Below are 22,445 nucleotides of genomic sequence, written 5' to 3' on the forward strand. Positions count from 1 at the left end.
GCCCACCTCAGCACTCAAGAGGCTACCCATTACTTTTCATTAAATTCTCACTATACCACATTTAAATACTTCTGTGTCCTATTACTTACTGACTCATTAAGTCTAAAGCCTGACCACATGACATTCCATATCATGTGCCTCACAAGTCCTTTGTAAATACAAGCCTTTCTTCTTGTGCTTGCAATGCCTCTATTCAAAAAGTCTTTGGGAATAGATCAAGGAACAGACATTGAGCCACCCTTCCCATCCCTTCTCCTTCTCATCTTTGCCAACCAACTGCCCACTTACAAGACTCTCCCTGCCATTTCCTCATGGACTCATCTCACCCTTTTCATGCCTCCTCTTTTCCTTCTCCTAGGCCTCTTCCCTCCAGGTGACAAAACCCATTTAAATGGACCCTGTGGTCCTATCAGCTAATTAGATGCACTCAGGTATGTATGAATGTCAGGCTCAACTGGGACCACTGCTATTGATAAGATTATATTTGTTGTGATACACACCCAATAACAGATACAGCTATGATTGCCAAACAGTACCCATTCACAATTCAAATGAAAGACAGATTTCTTAAAGTCAAGAAGCTTGAGATCTAATAAGCAACACAAAGAAACTAGACCTAGGCTATTTCTATACACACGAAAGCAAAATCTTTATAGAACCTCATCAGTTGTAACTTTGAGCAGAACTAATTAACTGAACTCCTGAGACATGGAAAATTCTATTCCTGTCACTGGGCAGACAATTGCTAATCAGTTTAACTGAAAGTTGAAGTCAGAACAGTTTGGAAAGGATACTGCAGCCACACATGGAGAAAAAGCCCTATAAAAGAAACATCCAAGTCCACAATCACAATGTCATGGTCTGTGGGAAGAATCTGGAGTACGTGCACATAGTGCCTTCCCCACACATGATCTGGGGTATACTTAGAGTTCGCACATACTTCTAATCTGGTGGATTGGAATGATGGATTCAGATCAGAGACTATCACCAAAAAAGTACACAAAAAAAAGGAAAAAGCAGATATCTCTGAGTTCCTCTCCCTGAACCACTCACATGACTAAGTTGATCTTTTAATTCTTACACTTCCTATTGAAGTGTTGTCTGAAATGTTCCTGACAAGGTGCTCCAGGGGCTGTAGAAGCCATTGAATCAGCTCCGGCACTGGAGGTGAGCAAATTGTTTCATACACACCAGGAAGTGGCAGAGAATTGCTTGCCATCTTAACGCAGCACTCAGGGGTCAGGGGACTTCATATCTGAGTTACAACGAGAGATGTGCTATGGAGGAAACTTGATTCATGCCCAAGTTTGTACTTTAATGCTGAGGTCATTTCACTTGGGAAGAATCCAAAAATCCCAAACATTTTGTTCCCTGCAATTTAGGGTCCCAGAAGTGCCTGTTTCCACTGATTCCTTCAGCCACATTGAAGGGTTTGCCTGCACTGCCCTGATTAATGAACATTGTATTTTGCTTATAGCAAAAATTTAAAAAATTGGAGCAGGGCCCAGCATGGTAACTCCTCCAGTGTTAGAAATAACATACAGAGGTGCTCATCCTAACTCAATAGAAGAACAAACAAGATGTCAAACTGTAGAGATGCAAATTTCTGGTCAATTCAGTCCAACAACTGCTCAGCGACTACTCGATTGCAAGTCTTTACGACTTGTTCTTTCTAAAAGCTGTGTTGTTATAGGAGCATGAAGGGCAACCTGTCTCCTCAAGAGAAATTTCTTTCTAATTTTTTTCTAATATATAGTGTTTCTAATATACTCTGTATATTCTTGATAGTTCTTGGTAGTCTATGCTTTAAAAATCTTCACAAAATTATGTTTTTCCCCCATAAACTCTGAGATGATAGAAATAGGAGTATTTCCATCCTAAGGAAATAGGTTATTTCTTTACTCTGCCATTTCTTCCACTATTTCTATTATTGTCTAGAATGTGATATAAGCTGGAAAAGACTGCAATACTTTTGAAGTCACAGATGCCTTTCTGACCCTTTCAAAACATATGAAAATTCTCAAAAACTGAAACAAACATGTTAATCAAAATATCAGAAATGTAACCTATAGTATATATCCTAAATGTCACTGTCCCATACAGGATTGGGAGGTTGCAATCTCTTAGTAACTATATATATATATATATATATATATATACACACACACACACATATATAAATATATACACAAATATATAGCTTTCATATACATATGGCAAATAAACCAGCATACTTCTGATTCAAAATTCTCATCTTAAAAAAAAGAGGGGAGGCTGTATCCAGAGAAGAATGCAGTGAAATATTATTTATTTGCTGTTTTCTATTGTAAGAAAAAAAATGACAGCAAAGAAATGTCTAAGAAAACTGTTTGAGGCAAAAAAAAAAAAAAAAAAGACGCCTGAATGAAGTCAGAACTTCCCCTTTGGTAGTGCTGCTTCAGCAGCCACTTAGAAAGATGAACGCTGTTTCCAGAATATAGTAGCACTGAATTTAACCATATACCATAAAGCTTTCTGATTTCATGTAACAAGCAATCGAATATACACTGCTAGACACGATATAAAAGAGCATGTAAGGTATGTCGAGAGTATATTCAAGAAAAACTGGTGTGAGAAAAGACAACTCGTGTAAAAATAAAAAGGGGAAGTGGTTCAGGCTTAGGAACATAATTTGAATGTCACAGAAACCAAAGTTGTTACCCTGGGAACAGAGGTACCATTGATAATCAAACATATTGTTTTGACTTTTCCCAGGACTCAGAAATGAACCATTAGTATGTAAAAGTTAAAAAAAAAATACATGTCTGACAGACTTGCCACAATCTCATCTTCAGTTTTGCCATTAATACTGAATGTAGATTTATGAGGCAGAGAAATTAGACTTAGCAAAGCTACAGTGAATTGATTTGTAGGGAAGCTCTGTACTGGATGACTGCTGTGCCATGCTCAGGAGCTCAGTCATGTCCAACTCTTTGCGACCCAATGGACTGTAATCCATCAGGGCTCCTCTCTCCATGGGATTTTCCAGGCAAGAATGCTGGAGTGGTTTGCCATTCCCTTCTCCAGGGGATCTTCCCGACCCAGGGGTCGAACCGAGGTCTCTTGCATCTCCTACACTGGCAGGCAGATTCTTTACCACTGAGCCACCTGGAGGGTAGAGTTAAGAGGGGTTTGGCTCTGTATTTCCTAAAGGAAACTAGAAATTGGCCACGTGGAATTTTCTAGAACTTGCCTTCATTGTGTGACAAAGAATTGTTCTCTGTTTTAAACGCATTTAATATTTTTGAATGAATGGTAGCCTTAGAAATTAAACAGACTATTCCCCCAAATTTTTTTAAAAAGAGAATGATATTTCTCTGTCATACACCAACAACAAATACATTTTAGTCATTCGATAGGAACCATAAAATGCTCATGAAATTGCAAGGGAAAACAACAATCTTGCCAAGAACAAACAGAAAGGTAAAATGCCAAGCCTCTCTGCAATTTGTTTTTTCCCCAAGTGCTAGAAGTGTTGGCAGACATGTGTATGCAGGGCCCCGATAATAAGCAAATGAACATGTTTAACCTCTGGGCCAGATGGGTTGTATGGAAGAGTCCTGCCAGATTGTGTCATGTCTAGGGAAAGTCACATAAGATGTCAGTACAAACTAGGCTGGTATCCTTCAAATAGATTCACCAGCTTCTAGGAAATGCATTCCCATTCAATTAAGTGACTTTCTAAAAATAAGAAGAGTAATATAATTCTCTTTGTGTGAGCTATTGTTTTGGAAAATTTATTTCATGGAAAGCAAAACTATCAAGTTAGGAAAGATTTATAGAGATAATTTAGACAAGGTTGCTCAATTTGGAAGCCCTAAACTGAGATCCAGGTAAGGGAAGTGGTTTCCTCTAGGAAATTGTGCACAAAAGCCAAGACCTACCTACCTGACCAGTGCTGAATCTACATATGCCATTTAGAAAATATTACAACCAGATTTCCTGAATACCCTTCCAGATTTTCCTCCACTGGAGACTTCCTAATTCTTATTCAAAATACAAAATATTCCCTGACATTTCCACTGGAGGCATCTCATAAGAAAAGTAGAGTGAGTATTGTAGGTGTGTGCCAAATCATTTCAGTTGTGCCCGACTCTTTGGGACTCCACGGACTGTAGCCCACCAGCCTCCTCTGTCCAGGGGATTCTCTAGGCAAGAATACTGGAGTGGATTGCCATTTTCTTCTCTAGAGGATCTTCCCAACCCAGGGATCAAACTCGTGTCTCTTATGTCTCCTGCATTGGCAGGTGGGTACTTTACCCCTAGTGCCACCAATATTGTAGATAATAGTGATAAATACAAAAGAGGCTAAGGTCAGATCAGGGATGATTCAAATTTACCTATGACTTAAACTCAAATTAAAGCCATGTGGACCAAGATGTGTTCTTACAATTTGAGCATAAGACTGTTATCATCCCTGTTCTGTCTTGAATAAAGCATATTTTCCTAAATAGATATATTCCCATTTAATAGTCTGTGTGATTAATTAACAGAATGCTAAATTAAAGGAATTCCATCTGTAATAATATTAATTATGTCTTCATCATGGAAGAATGTCACTGGTAGTCTTATTTTAACCTATGCATTCCATTCTGCTTTCATACTCAAATGCTACTACACTAAAGGTTGGAGGAAAAACAGCCTTTCTATGGCAAGAAACAATCTTTCTTGCCATAGAAAGAGTACCTCATTCTGCCACTCACTAGTCATGCAACTTTGGACAAGATAACTTCTCTGAGTTTTAGTTTTTTTCATGTATGAAACACAGTTCACAAAAAGAGTTAAGTTGAACTCTATATAATAGTTGAACATGAGAGTTTGGGAGCATTAAACCCTGGGTCAGGAAGATCCCCTGGAGAAGAGAATGGCTACCCACTCCAGTATTCTTGCCTAGAGAACTCCATGAACAGAGGAGCCTGGTGGGCTACAGTCCATGGGGTAGCAAAGAGTCGGACATGAGCAACTAACATTTTCACTTATCTTCTATTACCAACCTGGAATTAGTTCGTGTAGAATGAAATAGAATTAAAATAGAAATACTCTTTTTCAGGTTCATAGGCAACTTTTAAACAATGGAGGAGCATAGTAGTAAAAACATGAAGAAAATAATGTAAATTTGTCCTGTTCCATAGTTGTGGGTTTACCTGTAGACAATTCTTCCTGTTTAATATTATATGTGAATTAAGTCTGTTAAGCTGGAATAACCCTCAGTGCTGTATAGAAAGCACGCATGTTAGTGGATATTAAAGGCATAAATACATAAATACATATACACATAAGTGCACATACACTTATACAGACACACACAGGGACTTGCCAAGAGAACTTAGCCAAACGTTATATTTGGTTTAAACTGTAAAGTGTTTTTTGTCTGTGCCTTTTGATTCTCTCCTTACACCCTCTATATCAGAGGCTATCCTGTTTCTCAGTCAGTAATTGTTGGCCTCAAAGAATAGGAATGTATTCAGACAAGCTTAAATAGAAGGGGGGTTAATAAAAGACTGCAACCAACAACCTCATGGAAATCCAACAAAGCCCAGTCAGGAAATGAGGAACCAGAAATTTACCTGTTAAATCACTAACCATTGTTCACCCTATCTCAAAAAAGCCTCTCATCTCTGCCCTTCCAGCTCCACTCTTTCTCTCTCAACTTCCTCTGCTTTCATATGGCACAATTTGACTAGAGGAGCCATTCAGATCATTTATCTGCTCACTTTCTAAATGACTAAAACAATCATTAAAATATGTTGTATCTCAAATGTTTTATATGAAAAGCATTTTATTGAAGTATAATTGACTTATTATATTAGCTTCAGGTGTACAACATAGTGATTTGATATTTTTATATGTTACAAAATGACCATCACAATAAATCTAGTTCCTATCTGTCACCATACAAATTTATTGACATATTATTGACCATATTCCCTATGCTGCATATTATATCCCCAAGAGTTGGACACAACTGAACGACTGAGTACATGACTTATTTATTTTATTATTGGATGTTTGTGTCTCAACCTCCTTCATCTATTTTGCTCAGCCTTCTATCACTCTCCCTTCTGGCAAAGACCTATTTCTTCTCCATATCTATGACTCTGTTTCTGTTTTGTTCTGTTTGTTCATTTGTTTTGCTTTTTATTTATTTCATTTTTAATTGAAATATAGTTGCTTTACAATATTGTGAGTTACAAGTATACAAGGTAGTGATTCACAGCCTTTAAAGGTTATACTCCACTTATAGTTATTATAAATATTGGCCATATTCCCTGTGTTGTAAAATATATCTTTGCAGCATATTTATTTTTGCTGAAAAGACAGTTGAGAGTCTTACAGGAGTTCCCTTGTACATAACTAGTTGCTTTTCTCTTTCTATTTTTAGGGTCCTCTCTTTAATTTTTGCCATTTTAATTATACTGTGTCTTGATGTGGACCTCTTTGGATTCGTCTTATTTGGAGCTCTGTATTCCCTTGACCAGGATGCCTCGTTCTTTTCCCAGGTTAGGGAAGTTTTTAAACTATTAATTCTTCAAATAAGTAAGTTCTCTGCCCTTACCTCTCTCTCTTGCCTTCTGAAACCACTCTAATGTAAATATTAGTACTCTTGATGCTGTCCCAGAGGTCTCTTACACTGTCTTCATGTTTTAAAATTCTTTTTTTTTTCTGTTCAGCTTGAGTGTTTTCCACTACTCTGTCTTCTAGTTTGCTGATTTGTTCTTCTGTATCATCTAACATACTGTTGATTCCTTTTAGTGTACATTTTCTTCAATGATTGCATTGTTCAACTTTATTTCATTCATCTTTATATTTCCAAAGTGAAAGTGTTAGTCGTTCAGTCATGTCTGACTCTTTGGGATCCCATGGACTCCTCTGTCCATGGAATTCTCCAGGCAAGAATAATGGAGTGAGTAGCCATTCCCTTCTCCAGGGGAGTTTCCCCACCCAGGGATCGAACTCAGGTCTCCTGCATTGCAGGCAGATTCTTTACCATCTGAGCCACCAGGGAAGCTCTTATATTTCCAACCTATCTGTTAAACTTCTCACTGTATTCACTCCATTCGGAATTCATTGAGTATCCTTTTATGATTATTACCTTGAACTCTTTATCAAGTAGATTATTATTCATTTTGCTTAGTTCTTCTTCTTTGGTTTTATCATATTCCTCTGTCTCCTCATTTTGCTTAGTTCTTTCTATTTTTAAATATTAGGTAGTCAGTTACAATTCCTGACTTTGAAGAAATAGCCTTATGTAGTAGACATTTTATGGGGTTCAACAACACACTACCATCTGGTCACCTGAGTTATATGCTCTAGTTGTTCCCTTTTGTGGGCTACATGGGCCCTTCTGTTGTGGCAGGGCTGACTGCTATGGATGCACTGGTAGGCATAGCTGGCCCCTGGCCCACTTGGTTGCTAGGCCCTTCTTTACATGGTGGCTAATAACCCACTGGTGTAGAGCTGGGTCCCAGCATGGCAGAATGCAGGGCTTGGGTGTCCTGGGGCTGGTGCTGGCTTGCTGATGAGTTGGGCCACGTCCCAGGGTGGCTGCTTGTCCCAGGAAGTCCCAGTCTGGTTGCCCAGCCCAGAGGGCCCCAGGGATGGTGACAGTCTGCTAGTGGATGAGTAAACCCTGGACACTAATAGGCTAAAAAGATACTCCAAAATAGCATTTGCCAGCACCAGTGCCCTTATGATAGAACAAGCTCCCCAAGATGGCTTCCACCAGCATCTATGTTCCTAAGGATAGTCCTAATTGCCTCCTACCAATCAAAGAGGCCCTCTAAGATCAGCAAGGGAGTCTGACCAGACTCTTTTCAAACTACTACCTCTGTGCTGGTCTTGGAAAGTATGAGATTTTGCTTATGCCCTTTAAGAGTAGAGACTGTTTCCGACAGCCCTCTACCTCTCCCATACCTAAACCTCACTGGTCTTCAAAATTACATGTTCTGCAGGCTCATCTTCCCAGTGTGTAGCCTCAGGCTTGAAAGCTTGACATGTGGCTCAGACCCCTCACTTCTTGGGGAGAACCTCTACAATTGTGATTATCCTCCCATTCATGGGTTGCCTCTTCCAGGAGTGTGAGTCTTGACTATTCCCTATCTCCACCACTCTTACCCATCTTGCTGTGATTCTTTCTTTTTAGCTTTAGTTTTATCATTTATGCTAGTCTTCAGGTCATTCTCATAAACAGTTGCTCTGTAAATAGTTGTAATTTTGGTATGCCGTTGGGAGGGGTTGTTCTCAAAGTCTTCCTACTCCACCACCTTGGTCATGCCATCCTTTTTTTTTTTTTGGATAGCAGGATAAGTGAATAGCTTCTCCCTTCTAGGGCCCAGTACTTGGATTCCACAATTTTTTTCTACCCTCCAGCCCTTTTCTCAAGTATGGTTTGACTTTTATACTTATACTTTGACTTTTATACTTTTGCACTATCTTGCTTGCACAAGCTACATCCATAATTTCTAATTTGGATTCCTTTAAAGTGGAATGAGAATGAGAAAAGACCTATGTGAGGAAGTGATATGATATTTGAGATTTGCCTCAAATAATTGTGGTGAAGGAATGGGTGGGTATAGCTTAAGCAAGATTGGACATGTAGGGATAATTATTGAAGTTAGATGATGAGAGTATCCTGTTTAATTATACTAAACTCTCTAATTTTAGATATGTTTGAAATTATCCATAAGATAAAGTAAAAAACAAAACATGTGAAGCAATATGAATGTAGAATCTTCTTAATTAGTATAATTTCCCCCATCTTCTACTTTTTTCTCACCCACGCCTAATTTGACAGATTTTTTTTTAGCACCCTGCATTTACTGAGTCTTGCAAAGGCATTCAGCCTAGATTTCATTGAAGCAACAACTCATTTTGCATTCGTATTTCATCAGTTTACATAATATTTAATTAAATCACATAATTACATTATTATGTACAACTGACATAAACAGATTCAGAATAAACTCAACTAATTTTCAATAAGCAGAAGTATCTGGGCAAACTCAACACTTCTAGTTACACTACTTCTAACCACACTACTAACTATAAGCAGTTAGTGTATGGAGCCTATTGGTCGTGGTCCTGAGTGTCAGTTAAGCCAGTAAGGTGATTAAGAGGAAGTTCACTAAGAGAATCTATTGTATTTTACTGTTGTCACCATTGTCATGTATGTGCTTGCCTTCATTTTTCAAGCTTTAATTCTGACTGCAATTAATCTTTCATGATCTTAAACTCAGGACAGTTGAAGATTTCATGCTTGCTTTGAATGATCTTCTGGTATGTAATGGAACCAATGGGACTAAGTTTTTCAGTTACTTATGCTTGGCAAGGATGAGGAGCATATTTCCATATTCTTATTCTTGTGCTTTCCTGCTTTCTCACAACTCTCTGATTTGCTCACTTAAAAAGAAATAGAAGTTAAGTTGTTTTATGGATATTGGCTTGATTATACTTGCTAAGATTCCTAGTAGCAATATTGAGGAATTAATTAAAATGCTGAGATGAGAGTACCTATCCAAAGAGACAAAGGATGAGTGTGTTAGTAGCCCCTAGTTCTAAGTTTCTGCAATCACTTGTGGAAATACCTTGAGGAAATTTGCCAGTTTTTATTTTGCTATGCAAGGTGGCAAAAGGTGATATGACAGACCAATCTTTTTATAATGATAAAACTATAGGGACCAAAATTCTTTCTCCTCCTCCCTTCATGATACCTCATAAAGCTAATTCCAGAATGAACTAGTCACACTGCCCATTGAGCTTCTTTTATCAAACTCATAGCCATGGATATTGGAAGGAACTGCTTTCCCTTCACTTAACCACTTTGGTATGAGTAACTTGTGAACACACAGGAGCAAGGCAATTTTCTCTTCCATTTTCCATCCCGGGTATGCAGTAACAGCATGCATTCTGAGTCATGCAGAGTCCACTCTAAAGAATGCATGCTGTAAGCTCAGAGGGGCTAATAATCAAATTAGGTTGCTAACAAATGGCAATTTATAATGCTAAAACTAATGAGAGGTCAAAGAACTAAAATATGCGAGGAGTTTTAATTATCCTGTCTTTTGTGACTCCACAAGAGCATTTTTAAAGGAACACTATCACCAGTATTCAACTGGTATTTTAAGTTTCATTAAGATTTACATAACCTGTTACATATTGGGAAATACATTCTTTCTTTCCAAGCAGAGCAAGGACCTAAATCCTTCTCTTTGGGGTTGGAAAAAAAGAACTGTCTTGAATATTAAATATGCTTCCCATAGCACTGATGGGGAAACATGGCATCTCTTCAAGGAAATCTCTAGATTGGATAGCATAGGAACTGTAGCAAATAAAATAACTACAACTTTTCGGTCCTTATTTCCTATGCCATTTCACATTTTTTTTAGTCTCTTTTTTGTTGTTTTGCCACTTTGTTTATGTTTCACTGACTCTGTGATGCTCAGGCCTTGACCACGAACTTCAGCGGTGGTACAACTGTTTCTTCCACTGCTATTTCTTGTTCTTCAACTTCTCCTCATGCTTGTTGAACCTGCAGCATGTGCTTTCTTGGGCTGCAGATCCAGAGGCTTGTACTTCTTACCCTTGCAGAATTTCCTGAGGTTCTCTTTTTGAGTCTGATTAACAACAGTGAGAACTCGGGCAATGAATTTACAAACAGCTAAGATCTTGGAGAGCTTGGATGCCACACTACTTGTCACTTTGGTGATGCCTAGCTTGGACAGTGCCACCTTCAGGTCACCCAGTTGTTTCAGCAGCTCCATCTTGCCAGGAAGATCTCAAACCTTAAACTTAGCTATGGCTGCACAAGCTACTGCCACTTCCTACACTGAGGGATTTTTTTTTTTTTTCATTTCTTATTTGCACCCTCCTCTGTCACAAGTGGGCTTCCCAGGTGGCGCTAGTGGTAAAGAACCCACTTGCCAATGCAGGAGACATAAGAGATGCAGGTTCTATCCCTGGGTTGGGAAGATCCCCTGGAGAAGGGCATGGCAATCCACTCCAGTATTCTTGCCTGGAGAATCCAATGGACAGAGGAGCCTGGCAGGCTACAGTCCATGGGGGTCACAAAGAGTCGGACACAACCGAAGCGACTTAGCATGCATGTACTGTCATATGTACATCCACACACACCACCACAACCATCACATGCAACATTTCTGCAGGTCAAAGTGCCCTTCATCTCTCAGAGCCTACCTTCTTTCTAGGTAGTGTTCAAGATGGGTTTGTATATTTATTTATTTGGTTGGAGAGAGGGTGGCAAAACTGATGAACTGAAGAAAGTGACAATGTCAACTGAATGTGGAACCTTGTTCCTTGGAAGAAAAGCTATGACAAACCTAGACAGCATATTAAAAAGCAGAGACATCGCTTTGCCAACGAAGGTCCATCTAGTCAAAGCTATAGTTTTTCCAGTAGTCATGTATGGATGTGAGAGCTGGATCAGAAGCCTAAGCACTGAAGAATTGATGCTTTCAAACTGTGGTGTTGGTGAAGACTCTTGAGAGCCCTTGAGCTGCAAAGAGATCAAACCAGTCAATCCTAAAGGAAATTAATCCTGAATATTCATTGGAAGGACTGATGCTGAAGCTGAAGCTCCAATACTTTAGTCACCTGATGTGAAGAGCCAACTCATTGGAAAAGATCCTGATGCTGGGAAAGATTGAAGGCAGGAGGAGAAGGGGATGACAGAGGATGAGATGGTTGGATGGCATCACTAACTCAATGGACATGAGTTTGAGCAAGCTTTGGGATATGGTGAAGGACAGGGAACCCTGGAGTGCTGCAGTCCATGGTGTCACAAAGAGTCAGACACGACTGAGCAACTAAACAGGCAAAAATAAAACCGAAAAAAGCTGCTACCTCTAAAAGCTAGAGAAAAGATCAATTCAGACATTGGAGATGTTAGCAGTAATACACTGTGAACACAGATGGTCTGGAAAGGCTTTTGCTACAAAGAGGGTTAATTGTTCAAAGGTAATGTCTGTCCATCAAGCCAATTTAATGCCAAAGAATGCATCTGGGCATGGAGTTTTCTTTCATCAATAAAACAGCATCGATAAAACAGCAAATGGAACACACACACACACACAAAAAAAAAATCGAGCCCATCCATATCATTAGGGCAGCAAGACAAGTAACCCAGAGTATTGAAGGGTCCGGGTGTTGAACTAGTTGCCCTTCTTATTGAAAAAAAATGTTAAAGTATAAAAGCAAATCCAACAAGGACATTGGGAACAGTGCAAATAACAAAATTCTCTTCCTGAAAAGGAAGAAAACATCTGGAAATTCTGTTAAACTTTCATCACCACACCCTACCATGTGACATTGTTACACTGTTCTTTTAAAGAACTAGCCCACTGTTTTATGAGACAGTGTGTATTAATAGCATAAGGGCAAAGAGTGTGAGCCCTAGAGTCAAACTAAATACCGTTCAATACTTATTTGTCACATAGTCTTGGTCAGGTTACTTTTTTCTTTCTAAGCCTCAGTATCCTCATTTTGGCAGCAAAAGTCCAGGTTTTAAAGTCAAACTGCCCGGCTTCCAATCCTCTGCTCTACCACTAACTGGCAGGTAACCTTAAGCAAATTGCATAACTTCTCTGTGACTCAGTTTCCCCTTCAATATAATGTTATTGTTGTTCAGTCACTAAGTCATGTCTGACTCTTTGAGACCCCATGGACGGCAGCAGGCCACACTCCCCTGTCCTTCACTATCTCTTGGAGTTTGCTCAAATGCATATCCATTGAGTCATGACGCTATCTAACCATTTTCATCCTCTATGGCCCCCATGTCCCTTTGCCTTCAGTTTTTCCCAACATCAGAGTCTTTTCCAATGAGTCAGCTCTTCACATCAGGTGGCCAAAGTACTGGAGTATCAGTCGTTCCAATGAATATTCAGGGTTGATTTCCTTTAGGATTGATTGGTTTGATCTCTTTACAGTCTGAGGGATTCTCAAGAGTCTTCTCCAATGCCACAGTTTGAAAGCATCAGTTCTTCAGTGCTCACCCTTCTTTATGGTCCAGCTCTCATATCCATACATGACTACTGAAAAAACCATAGCTTTGACTATACGGACCTTTGCTTATCAATTCAGTTCTGTTGCTCAGTTGTACCCAACTCTTTGCGACCCCATAGACTGCAGCACGCCAGGCCTCCATGTCCATCACCAACTCCCAGAGTTTACCCAAACTTATGTCAACTGAGTCAGTGATGCTATCTAATCATCTCATCCTCTGTCGTCCCCTTCTCCCACCTTCAATCTTTCCCAGCATCAGGGTCTTTTCAAATGAGTCAGCTCTTTGCATCAGGTGACCAAAGTATTGGAGTTTCAGCTTCACCATCAGTCCTTCCAATGAACACTCAGGACTGATCTCCTTTAGGATGGACTGGTTGAATTTGCTTGCAGTCCAAGGGACTCTCAAGAGTCTTATACGTCACAGCACATCACATCACATCACATCACAGCTTATACATCACAGCAAAGTGATGTCTCTGCTTTTTAAAATGCTGTCTAGGTTTGTCAGGGCTTTCCTTCCAAGGAGCAAGCATCTTTTAATTTCCTGGCTGCAGTCGCCGTCTGCAGTGATTTTTGGAGCCCAAGAAAATAAAATCTGTCACTACTTCCACTTTTCCCCCTTCTATTTACCATGAAGTGATGGGACTGGATGTCATGATCTTAGTTTTTTGAATGTTGAGTTATGGGCCCCATTGATTGTCAGGACCTCACAGGAGCTTTGTGAAAATTATATGCATAACAGAACACACATAAGGCACCTCGTAAGAGTTCCATTGATATAAGCCATTATAGTACCTACCTCAGAAGCTTGTATTAATAGTAAGGATGAAATGAGACAATGAATGAAAAGCTTTTAAACTCGGTATAGCCAGTGTTCAATAAATGCTAGGTTTTTCTCTGTGCTTCCCTTTTCACTTCCCAACTGCCTTTAAAGCTTCTAGAGGATGAGTCTTAATTTTTTTTTTCTTTGTACTATAATATCTAGCACTCTGTTATATGCAAATAAAAGTAACTAAATTATAGCCAAAGGAAAGAATAAATGAACAAAAGTAGAAATTCAAATATCAGAACCATGGACTCACAAGCCTTGAGAGGATTGGGTTTATTAAAAAGTGATGGTATAGGTCAAACGGCATGTCTTATTTTTGGTAAATTATAAATATTAACCAGAAATAACAATTTGGCATTTGATTTCTTACTTGTGTCAAGAAGAAAATATATTTTTCCCTCTACCCTTCCAGGTTCTTGGCTGACAACCCTTGTAATAAAAGACAGATTAACAGGAGAAAACAATTTTAATTACATACATACTAAGTATAATAGTAACAGAGCCCCACAAAGATATGAGACTCAAAAGGCAACCAGAAAATAGAGGCTTATAAGATCCCCTAGAGAAGGAAATGGGAACCCATTCCAGTATTCTTGCCTGGGAAATCCAATGGACAGAGGAGCCTGACCGGCTACAGTCAATGTGGTCGCAAAAGAGTCAGACTCAACTCAGCAACTAAACAACAACATACCACCCTGAGGCAAAGAATGCAATAGGGGTATGGGACATTAAAGCAGGGTAAAGTAAGTTGTGGGACAATGAGAGCAGTAAATAGAGTTGCTCTGCCAGTCTATCTGATAAATTTTTCAGATGAAAAAATGACCTCTGACAATAGCTTTCTCTGTGCTACCAGCTCCTTTTCTAATGTAAGTTTCATTTATAAATGTAGATTTCCTTTAAGAGAAACTTCTACTCTATTTTCAAACTTCTCCTATGTTTGCAGTTTCTCAAGATTATTCTTATGCCAAAGAGGAATATTTTGGGGTGGAATTTCTTTTGAAAATAGTGATGACTATAATAGATGATTCAGCAAAAAAAAAAGAAAGGACCCAGTTAATGGTGTTACATAGACATGGGTTAGGAGGTAGTTCTCACACTTGAGACTTCTGTGAATCACTTTTACAAAATTTCATTATATCAGTATACCACCAAAAAAACTCCTTCACAATTTGTGTTTTATACACATATCACCTTTACTATTATTTTCTTAATAGCTGTTTTTTTCTTTAAACTAACTTAAATTGTGTTGAAAACAGGACAACAAGCCCAAAATGGAGTCACTTATGCCAAGCCCCATGTCACCAAGACTTAATTACAGTTTTGGCCTCTCCCAGAAATGGAATCAAGAACCAGTCAATCAGGCATCAGTTGCTTAGCACTAATGAGGTCATCTGCCTGATAAACACCTGCTGTCTCCTAAAGTGAAATGACCTTGCCATAATCCACTTTTTGTCCAATTAACTTTCTTATTCCCACTCCCTTCTACCTATATATATATATATATATATATATATATATATATATTTTTTTCAATTGTACAGCTCCTCAGAGCTCCTTTCTATCTGCTAGAAGGGATGCTGTCCAATTCAGGAAATATTGAATAAAACCAATAATATCTTTAAAAGTTTTGCAATTGAACTTTGATTTTGTTAGGTAGTTAGAGTAGGAAAAAGGAGTCCAGAATGGCAGTGGCTAAAAGACAAGGAAGGGAAATGCCCGAAAAAATAGAACAAAGGAAGGTCTGAAGACCAGAGTGAGGACCTCAGGTAAAACAAACAGCACTCCTGGCTAGCCCAATTTACATAGGACAGGCCCAGGGGGGAGGAGAGAAAACAAAAAGAGGAACCAAAATTGGGCTGGGGGCCTCTCTTCTCTTCGCGTCTTTTGGGTTGGCTTTCCCTCACACCTCAAGGATATATTTTCTTTTACTTTATAAATAAAACTGAGATGTAACACAGAGCTGTAACACTGGTCTGTCCGAGGGCTGTCCGTCGTTTCAAATTTTTGTTGCAATGAGACAGAACCAAGGAAATTGCAAACTCCCCCAACATCTGTGGTGCCGTTTCTTGGATTTAACCTGATTGAAACAACCTTGGCTTGCCCCCCACAAGGATGAGGCCAAGCACAGCAGGAGCCCAACTTGGCAAAAGCTCCCATGGTGAAAGCTGAATGTGAAAAAAACTGAGTGCAGGGGAAGTGACAAGAAGCCCAGTGTGCTGGAAACTGAGACAGCAAAAAACAAACTCAGCAGAAAGCTCACGTGGCTCAGCCTCAGATTCCAGAAAACCTCTGGTTAAGGTAGGAGGTCCTCACTCCTGTGGCTGGAAGGACATATGCCTAACAAAGTCTTTATTTCTTTACAATCTTGTTTCTTGCTTCCTCAAGCCCTCCGCGAACAGGAGAGCAGCAGCGGGTGCAACTGAGGAACTCTGGCAAGGGCTACTCCTCAGTGTGTCCCAAAGGCTCCACTATCTGCTGGGCCCCAGTAGCTGTTACACAAGTGCGTGGGGGTTCTTCTGTCCTTAATCTTCATGTGCCAAGGATCAGGCCAATGAAAACTGTGAGCACAGGACAGGTATTTAGCAGATTTTCTGGCAGGTTATGAAAGGGATACGTTGGCACGTTTTTCCCACTGCTCTTGCCTCCTGTCCTTCAGCTCCTCTCTCCCAGGACTTAAGCCCGGCCAAAACCCAAGATGCCTGGCTTCAGGACCTAATGAAACTCAGGCTCTGATGTCCCATTGCAAAAATTCAGTGAGAGTCACAGTGATAGGTAAGAGGTGGATTTGTTCGGATTCAGAGAGAAGCACACTTCACAGGGTGTGGGCCATCACTGAGGAGAGTGCAGGGGCCATGGAATGTGGTGTGGTTAGTTTTTTCAAGCTAGGTGAATTCATATGCTAATGAGTAGAAGGACCATCCCAACCATTAGGGAACCACCCACTCCTCCGTCTTTTGACAGTGACTTGGAACTGTTCTGCCACCTCTGAGTGTGTCATTAAACTTGCAGATTGGGGATCAAGGTTTAGTTGAATTTGACTTGTCATTTTGGACCCATTTGATTTTAATTGGTTTATGTTATGCCCTTGGTCTATGTCATTTTTTCCAAAGTTGTGCCCTGCTCCCTTCCCTCCTGTTTCATGCTCTTTTCCTGAGCCCCATCTGGGCCCACAATGTTGCCTCTACAGTCTTCTGGAGGGACAACCAGAAAATAGCTGGTACTTAGGAGTGAAATACTGTATAATATCCCATCCCTCTAGATAGTCAGGCCTTCATCTTCCATGTTTCCAACAACATGTGCAACAACAGCATCTCTCAGTGAACCCACTAGGGCGGGTGACAGGCACACAATGCCTGCTAGAAGTCCATCTGTTGGTGGCATCCCTTCAAGGGCAATTGGGCTTCCAGGGATAATGTTTGCCACTTTGGGAGTTAGCCCTGAAGGGTCTTTGGGCCCAAACCCTTACCATCCTTCTCCTAAAGTTATAAACATACCCCCGGATCAAATCTCCACTCCACTTTTATGGAACATCTGGTCTGTTGCCTCTTATCAATTTGTTCCTAAGCCAATTACTAACTCCTACAACCAGGACCCTGCCCCCTTATAGGCGACACCGCTCAATCCAGTCTATTATTAAAATATTCTTAATGCCCCTAACAGGACCAGATAACCCACTCCTTTGTCATTACTTCTGTTATTACCTGAAGTGGGTCTATGACAATGAAATGTTTACCATTGGAGACACCCTAACCTGCTCTTACGGAGGACTAGGGGAGGAAATCAGTGACTTACATTCCCTTAGAACTGTAAGAGGATAAGGCTTATGGCTGCTTCACCAGGTTCCCAGTCTCAGGGCACAGGCTTGGATTGCTTTACATCATGATATCTATTCCCATTTGTGGTGAACAAACTGGCAATGAGTTAAAATTACAACCCCTTAATCCTACCCAGCACTGGTCACACTGGAGACCTTGGGGATGCCCAACTCCAGTCCAGGGGTCCCAGGAGGTCGACCTGCCTCGACCTGTCCAGGGACCCGATTCTCAGGAGACCGACAAGCCTCGACTTGACTGAGGATTCTATCTCCAGGAGGCTGTCACACCTCAGCTTGCCTGGGGATCTGCACCCTGAGCCAGGGATGCCTGGCTCTCAGGTTGCAACAGTATGTGGTAGGATAAGCTTCAAAAAGACTCTCCCCTAAGGAAGTCCACCCATGGAAATTGAAGGAGGCCTATTATTTTTTCTTTTTTTCTTTTCCTCCCTGTCATCACTGTCTTTCAGATGAGAAATAACCAATCCACTTCCCAACAGACGCCCTTGATATGCATCCTTGATAACTGGAAGCTGTTTGATCCTCTAACTCTAAGGAGAAGTTGCTTAAAATTCTTTTGTGCCACTGCATGGACACATTATCCTCTGAGGGACAAGGAACACTGGCCTGAGGATGGGAGTTTAAATTACAATACCATCCTGCAGCTAGACTTACTCTGCAAAAGACAAGGGAAGTGAACAGAGATCCCCTATGTACAAACTTTCTTCTGACTAAGAGATAATGAAAGAACTCTTTCTTAAGTATGGGATTGTTGGATGCCCTAAAAGTGAGCCTACTAGGCAAATGGTGTTAGGCACAGACAACCAAGAGAAGGAACCCCCTTGTGAAGGTTCACCTCCCATGGCTCCCGAGTTGCCTGATGCTCCTTCCTTGTATCCAAACGCCCCCCCCCCCCCCATATCCAGGAGCACCCCCTCCACAAAAGCCAACTCGAGTATGTCCTTTAGTCAAAACTGGAGGAGAATTCAGACCAACCCAAGTCCATAAGCCCTTCTCCCTCTTAGAACTAAGATGTTTCAAACAAGACCTGGGAAGCTATACAGATGACCCAGGCAAATATATAGATACAGTCCAACACATTACCTTGGCCTTTGACTTGATGTGGAAGGACATCATGACCATATTTAATCAAACTTATCTGACCCTGAGCATGCTAGGGTCTTAAAGGAAGCCCGAAGGTATGCTCTGGGGCTTTACATGTCAAGCAATAAATACCCAGTAGAGGAAACTGTAGTCCCCTCCTCAGATCCTAATTGGAATTATAATGACCCTGAGCACATCTGGAGAAGGGATAATTTTCTGATCTGTGTGAAGGCAGGACTGAAAGCAGCCCAGCAAAAAGTAATCAGCTATGCTGGGGTCTCAGCAATAACTCAGGAGCCCAATGAGAACCCCATTGCCTTTCTGGAAAGGCTAAAAGAGGCCCTCCAAAAGTTTACCAATCTGGACTTAGACTTTTATGAAACACAGGTGATATTAAAGGAGAAATTCCTGTCCCAATGTGCATCAGACATCAGGATAAAGTTACAACAGCTACAGCAGCAAGACCATGCTGTCTCTTTAGATGAGATGGTCCAGACAGCCACCAATACATTTTATAACAGAGAACAGGAGTGGGAGGCCAAGGCCCAGGAAAGGGAGAAAAGGAAAGAGACAAGGCATGCCCAAATGCTGGCCGCCCTCCAGGGAAGCCCTATGGTAAAACCTGAGTCCTTGAAGGACAAGGCACAAGGCAAATACCTAATCTGTAGACAGGCAGGGCATTGGGCCAAAGAGTGTCCTAACCATGACAAGTCACCTAAAATGGCTTGCTACAAATGCCATCAATTGGGACATTGGGTGGCACTCTGCCCTCAGGACCCAAGAGCCTCAAGGCCAAGCACCAAGCCTTCCCTCACGTTGGTCCAACAGGACTGAAGTGGCCCACTCCAGCCAGCCCACCTGTCACAGATAACCATCATGGGGCTGGAGCCAAGAGTGCAACTGGATGTGGCAAGTATGTCCAAGAATTTCTTGGCTGACACAAGAGGCTACCTGCTCTGTCCTGACCTCCTACTCTGGAGCCTTCTCCTCCCAAACCTGTACCATTTTGGGTGCTACAGGGAAAACAATTACTAAAAGATTCAGCTAAGCACTTATTTGTTGCTAGGATGGACAAATATTTTCCCACCAGTTTCTGGTCATTCCTGAGTGTCTTACTCCCTTATTGGGAACAGATATACTCACTAAACTGGGGACCACACTTGTGATGGGAAGCTTTTCAGCCCCTAGAGCCCTACAGCTTCTGGTTACTACTGAAGAACCCATTACACCTTCTCCAATAGAGAGGTACCAAACACTATGGTAGGACAAAATTAACCCCCAGGTGAGGGACCAGGGGACTCCTGGATGAGCCCACCAAGCTGAACTGGTCATCATTGTCCTCTGAGATCCCACTCAGTTTCCTAACTGGAAAAAATATCCCCTCAGAAGAGAAGCTCAGGAAGGACTACAGCCTCTAATAAATAAATTCCTTGCCTGTGGGCTATTGGTCCCCACCAATTCACCGTGTACAACCCCGATCCTCCCTGTAAAGAAAAAGGACAGAACCTGGCAAATGGTTCAAGATCTCCAGATCGTAAATGAAGCTGTAGTCCCCCTCCACCCTACAGAACCCAATCCTTATGTAATCTTGGGAGAAATCCCACCCAGTGCAAAGTGGTTTACAGTCTTGAATCTCAAAGATGCATTCTTTTGCATACCACTGGCTAAAGAATCCCAATATCTTTTTGCCTTCAAGTGGGAGGCTCCAGGAGAAAAACACCAACAGATGACTTGGACAGTATTACCTCAGTGGTTCAGAGATAACCCCCACCTGTTTGGGCAGGCTCTTCACTGAGATCTCCTAGATCCAGACCTGGGACCTAATGGGGAAATATTACAATACATAGATGACCTACTAATCTGCTCTCCAGATGAGAAAAATGCCCAACAACATGCAATTCAGGTTCTAAACTTTTTGGCAGAGAGGGGATATAAAGTCTTCCGTGCCAAGGCACAGCTGGTCAAGACAAAGGTCACTTAGCTAGAAGTTCAGATTACACATGGATCCAGGAGGCTGTCCTCTGATCGGGTACAAGGAATCCTCCAGTTGCCCTCCCACACGACTCAAAAACAATTGCATGCTTTCCTGGGGCTAACTGGGTATTGTAGAAACTGGATACCCAACTATGGTCTAATTGCCCAAGCCTTATATGAAAGCTTGAAGTGAAGGGATGATTCAATCCCACTGATGTGGGGAACTCCTCAAAAGAAGTCAGAGGCTACACTAAAACAAGCCTTAACTCAAGCACCCGCCTTGAGGTTGCCAGACCCGTAAAAAACATTCCAACTTTATGTCCACGAAAAGAAGGAATAGCCTTGGAAGTGTTAACTCACAGGTTGGGACCTTAGCCCCAGCCTGTAGCTTACTTATCAAAGAGGCTTGACCCAACTGCCTGAGGCTGGCCTCCCTGCCTTTGAAATCTTGCAGCTATTGCAATCCTGATAGAAGATGCTTTAAAACTCTCTTTTGGGGAAAAACTAACTATTTTTACCAGCCACCAAGTGAAACATCTCCTAAATGGGAGAGGCCATTTTTCGATTTCAGATCAAAGAATGCACAGATATCAAGTACTGCTGATGGAAAATCCAGGCCTCACTATATCCCCTTGTGAGGTTCTTAACCCAGTCACACTCCTGCCTACCCCCAAAGGCTCTCCCCTTTCACTCTTGCCTAGGAACCTTGGACCACTGGACAAAACCCTGAGAGGGATTGTCAGAAGATCCTCTGACCAATCCTGAGGAAATCTGGTACCCCAATGGAAGCAGCTTTGTCTTGGATGGAAAAAGAAGAGCCGGATATGCAGTAGTCTCCAATTCTGACACCATAAAGGCTAAACCTTTGCCATCAGATACTTCAGCCCAATTAGCTGAGCTCATAGCCCTGACTTGAGATTTAGAGCTGGGAAAAGGAAAAAGAGTAGCCATTTACATGAACTCCAAGTATGCCTTTCTGGTGCTAAATGCACATGCTGCTATTTGGAAAGAAAGAGGCCATTTGACCACCCGAGGGTCCCCAATCAAATATGGTGATCAAATCCTTAGGCTCTTGGAGGCCGTCCATCTGCCCACTGAGGTTTCAGCCTCCCACTGTAAAGGACACCAAAAAAGGAGCACAGAAGTAGCACGAGGGAACCAAGCAGCTGATCAGGCAGCTAAAAGAGCAACATTACAGAACAATGACCTAATAGGGGTTGCCACCTTAGTTCCACAGACTAATTTGCCTTAAACTCCTTCATATACTGAAGGTGAGATTCTTAAAGCTAAGAGTGAGGGCTTTCAAGAAGACCATAAGGGGTGGTTCCAAAAGGAGGGACTCCTTTTTCTTCCTGGGAACCTCCAGTAGGAGTTGGTTAACTCCTTACATGCCACCAATCACTTAGGGGAAAAGGCCCTCCAAAGATTACTAGGAAGAACCTTCAGAGGAACAGGCCTCCAAATGACTATAAGGCAAGTGGTCTCCTCTTGTCCCACTTGCCAAATAAACAACCCCCAAGGAGCTCGAAGATCCCAGTTGGCCCAGCCTGTCCAACAATATGGGACCTACCCAGGAGAGGACTGGCAGATGGACTTCACCCAGATATCATTTTCTCAAGGGTATAAATACCTATTGGTCATGATAGATACATTCACAGGATGGATTAAAGG

This window comes from Dama dama, chromosome X (genome assembly GCF_033118175.1).
Source record: "Dama dama isolate Ldn47 chromosome X, ASM3311817v1, whole genome shotgun sequence".
Lineage (NCBI taxonomy): Eukaryota > Metazoa > Chordata > Mammalia > Artiodactyla > Cervidae > Dama > Dama dama.